The sequence below is a fragment of the Scyliorhinus torazame genome, chromosome 2 (genome assembly GCF_047496885.1).
Source record: "Scyliorhinus torazame isolate Kashiwa2021f chromosome 2, sScyTor2.1, whole genome shotgun sequence".
In the NCBI taxonomy this organism is placed as follows: Eukaryota; Metazoa; Chordata; class Chondrichthyes; order Carcharhiniformes; family Scyliorhinidae; genus Scyliorhinus; species Scyliorhinus torazame.
In genome coordinates, this window is record NC_092708.1 from 162,005,708 (window position 1) to 162,022,176 (window position 16,469).

General features: G+C 44.3%; 1 long non-coding RNA gene across 1 annotated transcript in view; it reads right to left on the bottom strand.

The window, feature by feature from the left end:
* Window positions 1-6,490, bottom strand: part of LOC140393032 (uncharacterized) — a 63,180-nt gene extending 56,690 nt beyond the window's left edge. The window contains exons 1-2 of the long non-coding RNA XR_011935470.1: window positions 6,344-6,490; window positions 2,828-2,922 (exon numbers count right to left, since the gene is read on the bottom strand). This is a non-coding gene — a long non-coding RNA (uncharacterized lncRNA). The remainder of the gene's footprint in view (window positions 1-2,827; window positions 2,923-6,343) is intronic.
* Window positions 6,491-16,469: the final 9,979 nt, after the last annotated feature.

Below are 16,469 nucleotides of genomic sequence, written 5' to 3' on the forward strand. Positions count from 1 at the left end.
TGGTGGAATAGCTGCTTTATAACCCTGGTCCTGGTGGAATAATTGCTGGATATCCCCTGCTAGAATAGTTACTTTATATTCAGGCTCCTGGCAGAATAGTTGCTTTATATCCCTTTCTTCTGGTGGAATAGCTGCTTTATACTCCCGTACTGGTGGAATAGCTGCTTTATATGCTACTCTCTTGGTAGAAAGGTGCTCTATACCCCGCTAGTCCTGGAGGTATAGCTGCTTTTCTCTCCTGCATCTTGAGGAGCTGCTTTATATCTCGCGAAATAGCTGCTTTATATCACCCATCCCTGGTGGAACAGCTATTTTGAATCCTGCTCCTGGTTGAATAGCTGCTTTATATTCCCGCTACTGGTGGAATAGCTGCTTATATCACCTGAGACTGGTGGAATAGCTGCTTTATATCACCACTCTTGGTCGAAAGCTGTTTCATATCTCCCGCTCCTAGTGGAATAGCTGCTTTTTATCCTTCGCTCCTGGTGGAATAGCTGTTTTATATCCCCCACTCCTGATCTCCCTCGCAATGTTCCAACGGAACTTTGTGAAGTTGTTTGGAGGATGCAGATTTATATTTATTCAGCAGTATTGGATCAAATGTTTATTTCTTTCCGGAACAGGAGGCTGGTGGTGTGGTTTAATTGAGGTGGATAAAATTATGTCGGGTCAGATAGAATGGGTCTGTTTCCCTTCGCAAAGTGGTCCATCCCCTGGAGTGATAGTTTTGAAATATTGGCCTGAAGATTGGAAGTGAAGCCAGATGGTCTTTTCACCCAGAGGGTGGTGGGGATCTTCAATTTACTGTATGAAGGAGTGGTAGGGATAGAAACCCTCAACGCACTGGGAAAAAAAACTTGGATGTGTTGGAATCTATCGGCCTTTGACTGAGGGCTAGGAAGGTGTATTCAACTGGGCCACTCGTTTTCACTTGGTGCAGTTACCAAGGGCCAAGTGGCTTCTATCTGTATTGCAATGTTTTGGTGCTGCAGTCACTGAGATTGCACTGTGTGTGACGTTTTGCATGACCTCCGACTACAGGTGTAAACCCATCATGTAACCCTGTGGTCTGGGAGTTGGGAGTAGGTCGTGCTGAGGATAGACATATTTTGCAGTAGTTCCACAATAGTTAATTGGTGTTAGTAGTAGGTTAGCGCTGTCGCTTCACAGTGCCAGGGTTCCAGGTTTGATTCCCGGCTTGGGTCACTGTCTGTGCAGAGTCTGCACGTTTTCCCCATGTCTGCGTGGGTTTCCTCTGGGTGCTCCGGTTTCCTCGCACAAGTCCCGAAAGATGTGTTGTTAGGTGAATTGGACGTTCTGCATTCTCCCTCTGTGTACCCAAACAGGCGCCGGAATGTGGCGACTAGGGGCTTTTCACAGTAACTTCATTGCAATGTTAATGTCAGCCTACTTGTGACAATAAAGATTATTATTATTATTATTTATCCTAGTTATCTTATCACACAGCTCAATAATTAATTATTTAAGCTAAATGTTCAGTAGTTCATCATTCACTTTGGAAGTCGACAGAATGGTGTAACAGCCTAAAACAGGGACAGGTACATGGAAGACTGGCACTGAGAGATAAAGGGTGGGATTCTCCATCGCCGATCAGGTGGAGAATCACTTCTGACACCGAAATCGGGAGCGACATTTTTTTCCGGTAGCTCCGCCCCTGCAAAATGGCATCATCAGTGAGTTCGCGGCACGCCGTTGGGACGGCCTCAGGATGTCACCTGAAGGCCCTCACCCGATGCTCCGCCCCCGATGGGCTGACTTCCTGATGGCGTGGGACACGTGTGGTCTGATTTTTCGCCAACCTCAAGCTGCGGCTGCAGACTGTGTCCAGAGCCGCCACAGTCGGGTGGAGGGGGGGTCCGGGGGGGGGGGGAGCCGTTCTGCTGGCCGGGGAGGACTTCGGCGGGGGCTGGCAGGACTGGTGGGGTGTGGTCCGGGAGTGGCATGGAGGGTACAGGGGGCACTATCTGGCAGTCCGGGATCGCGCGTGGCCGGCGCCATGTTGTATGGCGCGACCGCTGCAGGTCGTCGCTGTGCACATGCGCGGTCACGGACCCGGCAATTCTCTGTCCGTTTATGTCGGGAATGCCGGGGGTTTTACGCAGCGCCGCTGCTAGCCCCCCCACCGGGCGCAGCATCATAAAACTAGACACTTCCTCACAGCCTCAAAATTAGAGAATCCAGCCCATAGTTGTGTTTCCTTCAGTGGTATGAATGTTTATACTGTGGGGACCATTTTGCTCACAGCTCGATTTCCCTGTTGTGCAGGATCTTTGTAAACAGCTTCCTTGCAGTCAGATTCTCTTTCATAGTCATCACATAGTGCCCACTGATTTCTTCCAGAATCACATTTGGAAAACACAAGAACACTCCAGTAAATAATAGAAAAATGTTGAAAAATGCATTATGTTGAATTGCAAATTTCACAATTTCACAAATGACATTTTATCCCTGCATTCCCATTAAATTTGAACTTCCCTTTCGAGTGTTATATATTTGCATGCAGATAAGACCGCTGAAGTACTTAATTACAATTCTGCAGACAGTACTTAATAAGGCACAAGCTCAAAAGGAGTGGGAGTACTTGACATGAGATTATAGCCCAAACAGATATATGCATGGGGTATATTTTAGCAGACAAGGAAGGCCCACAAGCTATCAGGTCCCCATTTACTGGTATCTCACCAGCAATAACAATACCACCCACCCCTCCAGTGTCTGTACACAGCCCCACAGTCTCGGTCCCTCTGTTCCCTTGGAAAGTGATTGTGCTGATAATGCACTCATGAAAAGCAGTCATAATACATACATGTGAGTAACAGGCATTGCCAATTTGAGAATTTCCTCTTCGAAAGTCAGCACTTTGGGGCTGATTATTTTCATGTCATTTCCTGTTCGGCAAACCTTTATTTAAAGGGAAAAAAGATTCATTAGAATCTGTTTCATGATAGTGCATGAGCTCTTAAAGTGAACATAACAAAATAACTTGCATTTAAACAGGCCAGAATTTCGCACTGGCCAAGTAGGCGCATGGTAGACACAACGGATGCAAAATGGCTGCCATGATGTCAGGAGGTTATCCCGATGTCACCGTGCTGCCTCACGATATTTGGTCAGTGGGGCGTGATTTGTTATGTTGTAGGTGTAACATAAGCGTCTTCCTTGTGGTGCACTTGACAAAGGAAGGTTCAGACGTGGAAATAACTTTAACACGTTTATTAAACTATTTACACTTCTATTACTCGGGTTCGACACTACTGCTAATCCTATTATAGCTACCCAGACTGACTAACCAGTTGCTGCAATCCACGTGGTGGGTGTAATATTGAATCTTGCGTGTCTTCTTTTGTAGAGTCGGGAACCCTGAGCGGTGCGTGGACCACGCTCTGTGTGGCAGCAGGCCGCTCTCTGTCTCTTGGTTTCAGGCCGCAGAATCATCCTGCACTCATGAGTTGGGATGTCATATCTGCTGGGCTGAAGATCCTCAAATCCGAAGAACGAATCCACGTTTGCGTCGGATTCAATACGGGGGTCGCCAATGTACTTGATCTATTGGTTGAGTTGTGGTTCGGATTTGGTACTGGGGTAGCCTCCCAAGGTGAAAGGTTTGTCTGTGTCGTTGTCTTCTAGGACCGTATCATCACTGTTTGCGTCGGAACTGGCATTGGGCTCGCGAAGTCCAGAGAAAATGTAAATGTCGGCATCGAAGTATTCAAGGTCAGAATCATCGTTTTGGGCGTAGGTAACTGCTTGTTGCAGGGTTCTTCAGAGGTTAATTTCATTTCCTGGTTCAATGTGAGGCATTGTGCTGTCATTCCAGGTAAAGGAAGGTTGTTTTACAGCTTTGAAAGATTTTTTCTTCGATTTGGGACGTTTCCCCTTTAAATGGGCGTTGTCCGGGGATTCTGACGTCATGACGTGCGTGACGTAGCACGTAGGAAGTGAATGCGCATGCGCAGATCGCTGTTTCTTTACTTTGGGCCTTGTTCTCATTTACGCATGCACGGCTTTGCTCAACTGCGCAAGTGCAGTACCTTTAGAAAGATGGCCGCCGATCAAAACAGTTCTCTGCTCGGGGATCTCGGCCTCGTGGTGAGTACTGGCACTTCTCTTAGGTTTTCTTGCTGGTTGGAATGTGTTTTCCTCACAGTATTTGCCGAATTTGTCCAGGACTGCCTGGAAGTCGCTCCTGTTTTGCCCCTTGGAGAACTTGAAGATTTTGCCCCTTGAAGATTTCTTCTGCTCTGGCACCGGCGATGGTGAGGAGAAGCTCTGTTTTTTCAGGATCGGCCACTTCTTCTAGTTCGGCTGCCACCACGAAGATTTCAAACATTTGCCGGAATACCCGCCAGTTTTCGCAGAGATCACCGTGGCACTGGAGCTGCTGCGGAACCCGGATCCCGAACATCTTGCCTGGGTATCGTTGCTAGTTGTCACTGTACGCTGAGGTATGGCTATCTGGATTGAAGCAGTTCACTCCTGGTACCATGATTTGTTATGTTGTAGGTGTAACATAAGCGGCTTCCTTGTGGTGCACTTGACAAAGGAAGGTTCAGACGTGGAAATAACTTCAACAAGTTTATTAAACTATTTACACTTCTATTACTCAGGTTCGACACTACTGCTAATATTGAATCAACCCTGTGTCTGTACTCACTGACTGTCTCCACTGGAAAGAGGCAGATCATGTGTGTGGTGTCCTTTATATATGGGTTGGTGTAATGTCGCCCTGTGGTCGTGTCACCTCCTTGTGTATCGTGAATGTCTATTGGTCGTGTCCTATCTACTTGATCTATTGGTTGAGTGTGTGTGATGTCTCTTGTACTCCCTCTAGTGTCTAGCTAGCCTACATGCATTTACGTTGATGCACATTACCACAGGGCGCATGTGCAAGTTGGACACATGCTTGCCGACAATTAAAGGGCCTATTAAGCCGATTTAAAGAACAATTGACAGCCATTTTGAGTGGCCCGTGCTTTTACACTCAGTGAATCGGCCAATCGGCTGGGCAGCATTCGCACTTTTCATTTGTTGTCCATCCATGGTAGGATGACATTGCCTGGACCGGGCGCTGGTCCCCTCCCTGTGACACTCACCCACCCTCCGGCCATGGACATGTCCCCGGAGCTGTGTCCCATCCCCTGGGTGTTTGATGTTGGCTGCTGCATGTGTGGTGTTGCCTCCTGCCGTGTCCAGGCATCGCAGTCTGATTAGGATGCTGGGCAATGACTCCCGCATGCTGCATGGCTCACAGGAATCCACCTGGGCTGTGTGATGTGCTCACTTAACCACGATTGCCAATTCCCTATTAGCAATAGCCTTCAGCCGCAGGGCAAGAGGCCTCGGCAGTTGGTGGGGGTTATGTGTGGTCAATGGGGCAGAGGGGAAGGGGCAAAGGTTGTACCCGGAATGAGTACACACGATCCAAGGGTTGGCCTGGTGGTGCCGCACGCGGTTTCCCTCCCAGTGCCTCCCCCGCACCTTCATGGCCCACCCCCCCTCTCCAAGCCAAGAGTCCCCCACCCGAGCACTGGGGTGGTAAGCCCAGAGCCTCTGGGCTCTTTGCCTGTGAACAAAGATGGCTACTCACCTCCTCGTCTATCCACAGAAGCCCTTCCGTCAGTTTCACGTTTTTAAAATGAGTACTAAACGGCGCCAGCGTGACCACTTGCTTGAGAGGCCGATGAATGATGGGAGGCCGTTGGATATGGGGTGGCTCCCGTTAATTGTATGGAAATAGGGCTTAAGTGGTGATAATTGGTTTCTTGCCACACTACGGCGAGATCCTGATTTCGCCTCCGGGAGCAGGCCTGTGGCATCGCAAACTGTTTGGCGCCTGGCACGATTCTCATTTTCGACTATTCCCTTTGTTCACCAGCCTGGTTCCACTCGAGCAAGAGCGCAAAGAGGCCGGAGAATCAGGCCCACAGGTTCAGTTGCCCTTCACATTAACACACATTATCCTGACATACATGCCAACCATGATTCGCCAAGGCACATGATTATGTGCCACTTTTCGCTGTGCATTTCACACCTGTGGGAACCAACAAGTGCTGTCACTCACATAGACAGCTACCCAAAGTTCCAACTGGATTCAGTGCTCACCCTGTCAGAGCCACACTGGATACAGGTTCTGTGAGTGACACCCTGACCACGGACCAGACTTGCTCCCTCAGCTCTGGCCTTCTTCGTCACATGAGGTGGCCTCCTCTCACTGTCCCACTGCAGCAGAATGTCCTGTCAGGAACTGACTGCCTCCAGCAAAACCGGCAGGCATTCATCGAGAAAGCGGAGTGCCGACTAGCTCCGAGTATTTCCGTCTCACCTGGTGCTCCGGAGACAGATGACATTCTGGAGACAGTAATAACACTTTAATTGAAGCCATGTGTCAAAAAGAAATCGATTTTCAAAGCAGTTCCCTCAGGCTCTTGAAAACCGACTGCCAGCCTCACGGAGATCCATTCAAAACCCCCTGCCCACACCCTTACTGCTCCTGGCACTCGCCCTCCTCCCACCCCCGTTGGCAGCGCTGAGCCTGTCTCAGCAAGTAGTTCACGTTGGCCGACAGTAATTGGCTAGTCAGAATGAAATCGGTGTTGGGAGCCAATCGCAGGCCGGAGCAGTTTTCACATCTGCCTCTGGTCCCGCTAATAACATTCTCCCGACAAGCTAAACATTCAGGCAATGTGGTATCCATCACAATTTCAATGTATCCCTAAGTGCCTTTACAAATAATGAAATATTTTCGATGTGTAGTCATGGTTGTATCGCAGGAATCCTGGGTTACAGTTAAGGTCATTGTACCATACAGTTGCAAACAAATAGGAAAAGATTTCCAAAATGCTATCTTGGCAATTTAAAACATCTCAGAGTGATGCTTTTAATACCATTGAAAGGATTCTACTGTGATGGCTTTACACTGTTAGTGCGGTCCTGATAAGCCATGGTGATTCAGTCCCTCACATGATATGGACTGCCAAAGGTCAAAGGCCTGTGCATGTTCCCTCAAGTGCTTGGTTAGCATCCTGCTTTCCTCCCATTGACAAGGGCTGAGATGATGATCAAACTGTCAGGTACTGCTGAATAAATCACAGCAATCAAACTTTCTTTAAAGTTTCAAACAAACAAATTAAAATCATGCTTCTCCTGGGTGACAACAATGTGAGACCATCTCAGTAAGCAGGTTTGCCGACTTCGGAACTGACTGACTATCCTAATGTAGACTAGGGTAGTAATTGTGGTATTATCATAACTGAAAGAACTGCAAGGTCAATGAAGTGTCTAGAGTAGCCACTAGAAAGGGGGAGTTATAGTTACATCTATATAAGGGAGTGATGCTAAGTCTTGGGGAGAGTGTGAACAGGAGTTAGCTAGAAAGAGTCAGAAGTACAGATAGTGTAAGTAAGAGCAGATCGTAGTTAATATCAGTATTAAGATTAGCTGTAGATGAGTGCAGTTTAAATGTTAATGATCAACTGTATATTCTTTAGGAGTACGTGTTGAATCCAAATTAGTAGTGTTAATAGATTTGTTTAAGTTCAAGCTATTTCCATAGAATTATCAGTGCAGAAGAAGGCCAGTTGGCCCATTGAGTCTGCACCGGCCCTTAGAAAGAGCACCCTACCTATGCCCATACCTCCACCCTATCTGTACACCTCCACCCTACCCCCATAACTCCACCTAACCTTTTTTATTTTGGACACTATGGGCAATTTAGCATGGCCAATTAACCTAACCTGCACGTCTTTGGACTGTGGGAGGAAACCGGAGCATCCAGAGGAAACCCAAACAGATACGGGGAGAACGTGCAGACTCCGCACAGACAGTGACGCAAGCCGGGAATTGAACCTGGGACCCTGGAACTGTGAAGCAATTGTGCTAACCACTATGCTACCGTGCTGCCCGTAGGTCTTTGTGGTCTTTGTGAACACTATGCCAACCATCCTGAAATAAGCAACACATAAACCCACAGTAATAACATCAAGGACAGGGAGGAGGAAAGAGTTGCTGAAGTTTGTTGACGTGAATTTTCCAGATCATTGGGCCATAACGTCCGCCTGCTGTCGGAAAGTGAAGGTGCGCTGACAACACAACCTGAACCTACATACTTACCTGACCTGCAAATGAATATCAGCACTTCCAATCCTGGGAGGCACTTGGAGCCAGCGTTGAAGAGCTTCTCACATCCCCAGGGAAGCGAACACCCAGCGAAGTCGGGTTTTAATGACCAGGGTACGCCCAGCGAGGACAGCTTTAACAGAGAATATTTAAAGAGACAGGGTGAAGACACAATGGGTTTCCTACAATTTTAAAGGTATTTCCCTGCTTTTTAGTGTTTTTAAACATCTTTTAAACAATTAATGCTGTTGTTATTGACTTATTCTAAGTGTAATTTATTTTAATGAATGAATATAATTGTTCGTCAATATTTATAAGCGAACATAGCTTTTCTTATTTGTTTTAAATCTGTAATGTTATTATATATCTTTAAGATTAGCGTGCTTAAAAGTATTAATATTTTTGCATTTAGAAGATGGCAGCTCATGATATAGAGGTGAAGAAGAGTCAAAACTGCATAGAAGACCAATAGAATATTTTGTTAAATGAGGTGGAGAAAGGCACTTCAATATCACAGCACATAGAAAATCTAAACCTCCGAGGAAACTACAATCTATTGTTATGGGCCAGGGTTTAGAGAGCCCCAAAGTGTATCATGGAGTTCACCTGACCCACAACCTTTACTAGATTGTGGTATGGGGAGCACATGGCCCACTCTACAGGTGTGGTACAGAAGAAATGGAAAAGTATTTTTAAAGTAAAACAATGTTTATTCTTTGAACTCAGTTAACCTTTTTAAAACATACAGTGAACATCTTAGCAACCATCAATTCAAATATAACCCCCAAAGAATACAACACTAAGTAATCCTTAATAAATTCCCAAACAACATTCAGAAGACCAAAGACCCTTTTAACACAAAGATCAGGTTTAAATTCACTATTGAGAGCAGTTACCATGTTGAAATCAGCAAATGAACATTCATAAGCGTGCAGAGATTCATACACATCCTGCTGTGATTTCAGCTTCTTCAAAACTAAAATGAAACCAAGCCTACCCTGCAGCAAACAGCCTAAAGCGAAAGTAAAAAGCTGACAGACAGCCCAGCTCCACCCACTTCCTGACATCATTGCAGTAGTAAACACCCATTTCTTAAAGGTACTCTTACTACAGATATTTATATACACACCCATTTATAAACACCCATTTCTTAAAGGTACTCTCACATGACACCTCCCCCCAAGAAAAAAAAAATAAACCATCGACTTCAAAATGGTTTCATTTTTCACCTTTTCACTATCCTTTAAGAAATGCACACAGTAAATATACCTTTTTGTTTAAATAAAAACAACTCACGCAAACAGGTACAATAATATAGTCCATTTTTGTTCTTCTTCCTCCAACTGAAATCCTTCCTGATTGACAGTCTCTTTGAACAAGAAGGTCTCTGCACAATCCGTCCATTTCTCTATGCCTCGGAATTTCTCTTTAAAGTCAGATACTTTAGTTCAATCTGATCATAGAGTCCCTTGTAATTCTCCAACACAGAAGCATTGGTTATCACAGCTTTCAGGCCGTCAAATGCCTGTTGAAAGTCCGCTGTCCACTGGAATTTTCGATGTTTCTTCAGCAAGTCCATCAGTGGAGCAATCACGCCATAAAAATTTTGCACAAATGTTCGATCAAATCCACTCATGCCAAGAAATCGCATTATTTCCCTTTGTCTCGAGGGTATTGGGAAACTCCTCAAGGAAAGTGACTTGGGCTTTTCCAAATTCACTTTTGGCTAGGTTTATTGTCAAACCCGCCTCCTGAAGTCGATTGAATAACTCCATCAGATGTTTCAAACATTCTGTCCATGTCTGGATGAAAATTACCAGATCGTCGATGTATTCCGCACAATTGGGTAATCCGTTGAAATGTGGCTGGGGCGTTTTTCATGCCAAATGCCATAACTTTGAATTGGTATATACCATCTGGAGTCACAAAAGCTGAAATCTCCTTCGCCCTTCAGATAAAGGTACCTGCCAGTAACCTTTAAGTAAATCCAGTTTGGAAATAAAAGCTGATTGTCCCACTTTCTCAATGCAATCCTTCAAATGTTGGAAAGGATAAGAGTCCGTTCTTGTAATGGCATTATCCTTTCTATAGTCCACACACAACCGTAGGGTACCGCCTGGTTTTGGTATCATCACTGTGGGTGCACTCCATTGGCTGCAACCCACTTCAATTATGCCATTTTTTAGCATACTCTCAATCTCTTTGTTAACCTGTGCCAATTTTAAAGGGTTAAGTCTGTATGGATATTGTTTGATTGGAACAGCATTTCCCACATCTCCATCATGTATAGCCATTTTAGTACTCCCCAATTTATCTCTACAAACTTGCCCACATGATATCAATAACTCTTTCAGGTCAGTTTGTTATTCCTCAGGAAGGTAACTCAACAATGTAGCCCAATTTTTAAGAACTTCCTCGTTTTCCAATTTAATTTGAGGTATGTCAAATTCAGTCATCAGGTTTCGGTTCGTCACTTTGAGTTAGAATCGTTTTCTCTCCTTCCCTTTCAAAGTACCTTTTAAGCATATTCACATGACACACTCGGTGAGTGTTCCTTCTATCTGGTGTTTTTAACCACATAATTCACCTCACTTAATTTCCTTTCAACCTGATAAGGTCCACAAAACCTAGCTTTTAAAGGCTCACCTACCACTGGTAACAATACTAAAACTTTATCTCCACTGATAAAACTACGAACCTTGGATTTCTTGTCCGCTACCTGTTTCATCACATTCTGTGCAACTTTTCAATGCTGTCTAGCCAATTCACCTGCTCTATTTAATCGTTCCCTAAAATTTGACACGTAATCCAATAATGTAAGTTCCGATTTTTCACTCACCAGTTTTTCCTTAATCAATTTAAGTGGTCCTCTTATCTCATGACCCAAAATTAGTTCAAAAGGACTAAATTTGGTTGACTCATTAGGTGCATCCCTAATTGCAAACAGTACGAATGGAATTCCTTTATCCCAATCCTCTGGATATTCGTGACAATAAGCCCTCAACATTGTCTTTAATGTCTGATGCCACCTTTCTAACGCTCCCTGTGATTCTGGATGGTACGCAGTTGATTGAAATTGTTTTATTCCTAAGTTATCCATAACTTCTTTGAATAACCTTGAGGTAAAATTTGACCCTTGATCCGATTGTATTTCTGTGGGTAGTCCATATCTAGTAAAGAATTTAAGTAACTCCTCCACAATCTTTTTAGCTCTAATATTACATACTGGAATGGCCTCTGGAAATGTAGTAGACACATCCATTATAGTCAAAAGATATTGATTCCCAATTTTCGTTTTAGGAAGCGGTCCTATGCAATCAATTAAGACTCTTGTAAAAGGTTCCTCAAATGCTGGAATGGGTATTAAGGGCACTGGTTTGATCACTGCTTGAGGTTTCCCTATCACCTGACATGTGTGACATGATTTGACAAAATTTAACTACATCTTTATGTAGTCCAGGCCAATAAATTGTTTTTTGTATTTTAGCTTGAGTTTTCCTTATTCGCAAATTACTTCCCACTGGTACCTCATGTGCAACTCGCAACACCTCCTTTCTATACCCGACCGGCAATACAACTTGATAAACTTCTGCCCACTTTTCATCCACCTGCATATGTAAAGGTCTCCATTTTCTCATCAAGACATCACTTTTACGGTAATAACACTCCGGTATACACTCAGATTCCTCTTCCGTGTGTGCTTTCTGATACATCCGTTTTATTTCTACATCTTTCTGTTGTAACTCCGCCAATTTTCCTGAACTAAAAATATCCGCCTCATCCTCCACCTGTTCTTTTCTTTTTCAACCATCTGATCAAAAATTGTTTCTGATAATTGCACTTCAACTTCATCTTCACACTTTGATTTCCCCTCTTGTCTTAACCTGTGATTTTGCAACCTTGTTATGACACAATCTGGAAAAATCCCAGGATATTTGCCCTACAACACTTCAGTTGTCTGATTCTTCACTGGCCTATCAACTACAGTAGGCATCATTCCCGCCTGCGATCCAGCTATATCATTACCCAAGATAAACTGTATTCCTGGACAAGATAGTTTCTCTACTACTACTTCACCACTCGTCACTGGACTTTCCAAACTTACCTTATATGATGGAACACTACTCCTCTCACCCTGAATTCCACATATTACCACATTTTCTGGCAACATTCTTCCCAAACTACATAAATCCTCATCTCTTCCCATTAAAGATTGACTAGCTCCTGTATCTCTTAAAATTGTTACTTCTTTACCTGCTCCTCCTGATACACATGAGTAAACTTTACCCACACAAGTATATTCTTTAAAGAGATTTGGCACCTTCTTATCAATCACCTCTTGATCAGGCTGTGCAATCCTTTGCATCTCCTTCGCTTCACTTGGCTTTCCTTCACCACTTTCACAAACCCCACTGTCTTATCCTGTTTTACCACATCAGCCTTCCCAGTGCTTTTCTTCAACCACCAATACTGAGACTTTACATGGCCTAGTTTATTACAGTGAAAACATTTGAAACTTTTCATGACTCTTCCACCCTCCCGGATTTCTTTTTTAATTTGAGGTACACTCTCCTTATTATCTCCCATCAGATCACCTTTGCCTCTGCCACTTGAGTATTTCTCATGTCCCCAGTTTCTATCCCTCACAGGCTGAAACTGATGTCGGAAACCAAGCTTTGAGTTATTAACTAATTCATAATCATCTGCCATTTCTGCTGCTAACCTCACAGTTTTAACCCTCTGTTCTTCCAGATGAGTTCTCACTACATCAGGAATTGAATTTTTAAACTCCTCCAAAAGTATAATTTCTCTGAGAGCTTCATAGGTTTAGTCTATTTCCAAAGCCCTTATCCACCTATCAAAATTACTTTGTTTGAGCCTTTCAAACTCCATGTATGTTTGACCAAATTATTTCTTTAAATTTCTAAACCTTTGTCTGTAAGCTTCAGGCACTAGTTCATATGCACCTAAGATGGATTTTTTCACCTCCTCATACGTGCCAGATACCTTCTCCGGTAGTGATGTAAGCACTTCAATAGCTCTACCTACCAGCTTTGTTTGTATCAGTAATACCGACATGTCCTGTGGCCATTTCATTTGTTTAGCCACCTTCTCAAATGAAATGAAAAAGGCTTCTACCTCCTTCTCGTCAAACCTTGGCAATGCTTGGACATATTTAAATAGATTCCAACAAGCCTTCGACTTTGACACTCTTTCTCCCTATCCTCATCACTATCATCCAACTGTACGTTTCCCTTTACGTCTGCCAATTTTAACTGACTGTCATGTTTCATGGCCATTTTCTGAAGTTCAAACTCTCTCTCTTTATCTTTTTCCCTGATCTGTATCTCCCTTTCTCTTTCTTTTTGTTCTGCTAGGGCTATTCTTTCTTTTCACCTTTCTTCTCTCTCCTTTCCTTTTTCCTCTCTCTCTCTCTTTCTTTTTCCTCTCTCTCTCTTTCTTTTTCCTCTCTATCTCTTTATCTCTCTCCTTTTATTCCCTCTCTCTCTCTTTCTTTTTCCTCTCTATCTCTTTCTCTCTCTCCTTCTTTTTCCTGTCTCTCATATTCAAGCTGCTTTAATTCTTTCTCATGTTCCATTTGTTTCATTTGCAACTGAATTTTTGCCATTTCCAATGAGTCAAACTGTATCTCAGGCAACTTTAAATGCTTAGCCACCGCCATAATTTTCTCATCTTTTCGCATTTTGTCAGGTAATGTTAACTGCAATGTTTTTGCCAAATATAACAATCTGCTTTTAGTCTCTGTCTGTAATGTGCTGCGTGTGACCGTCTCCACCACCAAAAACTTCTGAGCCTCTGAAAGAGCCATTGTCCACAACGCACTCCCTACTTAAACTAGAATACTACACCTGAAAAGCAACCACAATATGCTTACCCCTCACTGTCTTTAAGTTCACTAAGCCAATCCAATAGATAGACTTTTATCCCGGACGAGCTCCCAATTTGTCATGGGCCAGGGTTTAGAGAACCCCAAAGTGTATCATGGTGTTTACCTGACCCACAACTTTTAATAGATTGTGGTTATGGGGAGCACACAGTCCACTCTACAGGTATGTTGCAAACAGAGGTTTACAGTCCTTTTAAATTAAAGCAATGTTTATTCTATGAACTCAAGTTAACCTTTTTAAAGCATACAGTGAACATCTTAGCAACCATCAATTCAAATACAACCCCCAAAGAATACAACACTAAGTAATCTTAATAACTTCCCAAACAACACCCAGAAGACAAAAGAAACACCTTTTAACAGAAGCACATCAGGTTTACATTCACTGCTGAGAACATTTATAATTCTGAATTCACCAAATGATCAAGAGATAGTCTTTTCATGGCAGAGAGGTCAACAGTATACCTGCTCTGTCTGGCTTCAGCTCCAACACTGAAAACAAAAATAAAACACACCCTGCAGCAAACAGCCTAAAGCGAAAGTAAAAAGCTGACAGACAGCCCAGCTCCACCCACTCTCTGACATCACTGCAGTAGTAAACACCCATTTCTTAAAGGCACTCTCACTACAGATAACTATATACACACCCATTTATAAACACCCATTTCTTAAAGATATTCTCACATGACAGTGCTTAATTCAGTTATGTTATTCAGTTATGGTTATCGTCTATTTAAATGTTGTGCTTTGTTGTTGTAATAACACATTTATGGCAGTTTGTAAAGTTTTAAGAAAAACATTTACCCACAACATAATATGAAATACATCACGATGACCTTTCACTTAAGCAGTTGCACTGACATTTTGTACAAGAACTATTTCACCTTGATAGATTATCATAAAATTTACAGTGCAGAAGGAGGCCATTCGGCCCATCGAGTCTGCACCGGCTCTTGGAAAGAGCACCCTACCCGAGGTCAATACCTTCACCCTATCCCCATAACCCAGTAACCCCACCCAACACTAAGGGCAATTTTGGACACTAAGGACAATTTATCATGGCCAATCCACCTAACCTGCACATCTTTGGACTGTGGGAGGAAACCGGAGCACCCGGAGGAAACCCACGCACACACGGGGAGGATGTGCAGACTCCGCACAGACAGTGGCCTAAGCCGGAATCGAACCTGGGACCCTGGAGCTGTGAAGCAATTGTGTTATCCACAATGGTACCGTGCTGCCCACCGTCTAAAAGAAAAATTTAAATAAAATGAAAGTGTTTTTTTTTAACTTTACCATCACAGTTCTCTTGTCTTATTTTGGAAAGGAAGGAGGGAGGGATATATTGTTAATTGTAAAATGTCTAAATACAGGGCTGGTTTAGCTCAGTTGGTTAGACAGCAGATTTATGATGACCTGCACCGTACAAGACCAGCAATGAAGGTTCAATTCTGGTATTGTTTGAGGTTATTCATGAAGGCCCTGCCTTCTCAACCTTGCCTCTTGCTTGAGGTGTGGTGATCCTCAGGTTAAACCACTGCCAGCCAGCTCTCCCACTCCACGGAGAAGCAGTCAGGTCATCTGGGACGGTGGTGACTTTACCTTACCTCTGTCTGCTAATTTCTTTAATTTTATCACAGTCCTTCTCCCTGATTTCTATACCCACACCAGTGTTGACGCTGGGGCAGGATTCATGGAGTTCCACGACAGCACAACTGGTACCGCACCTGGACCTATTCAGTGACTGTAAAGGGGCTAGCACCAGCGCCACATGGAACACAATCGATTCCATTGAGAAATAGTGTAGGATTCGCCGTGTTCACGAGGCTAACAAGCTGCTGCCGCATATACACACTTCACTTTCTCACACACACCATTCCAGCCAACATGATAGCAGCGAGGAGAGCCACCAAGGTTCATGGACACCGAGATTGAGACCCTCCTGGATGCCATGAAGGAGAGGCAGGCCATCCTGTGCTCGGCCCAGGAAGGTGGCTGCCAGTCGCCGCTGTTCGCCATGCCTGGGCGCAGGTGACCGAGGTAGTAAGCGCCACCAGCAACACCATCCGGATCGGCCTACAGTGCAGTAAAAAACTGCAAACCTCCTGCGGGTGTCCAAAGTGCAGCACTATGCCGCTGGCACCAACCCTTGTCCCACATACGCGTTAATCCGCCCTCCCAATCTGGAGGGTGGCCGAACCCCCACCCTGCACCACATGCTAGTACCCATATCGGCCTCCATGGCCCGGTGCCCTGGCGACCGAAGGCACCAGCAACCCATCCCCCGGGCTGCATGTGTCGGACGGCCTCACACTCCTAGCAGCAGCCGCAGAGTTCAGTAGTGAATCTCTGCTAGCGTAGGCTCCAGAATGAAGAAACCAGGCCCATGTTTACTCCATCTGCATATTTGTTTCGTACATTAATC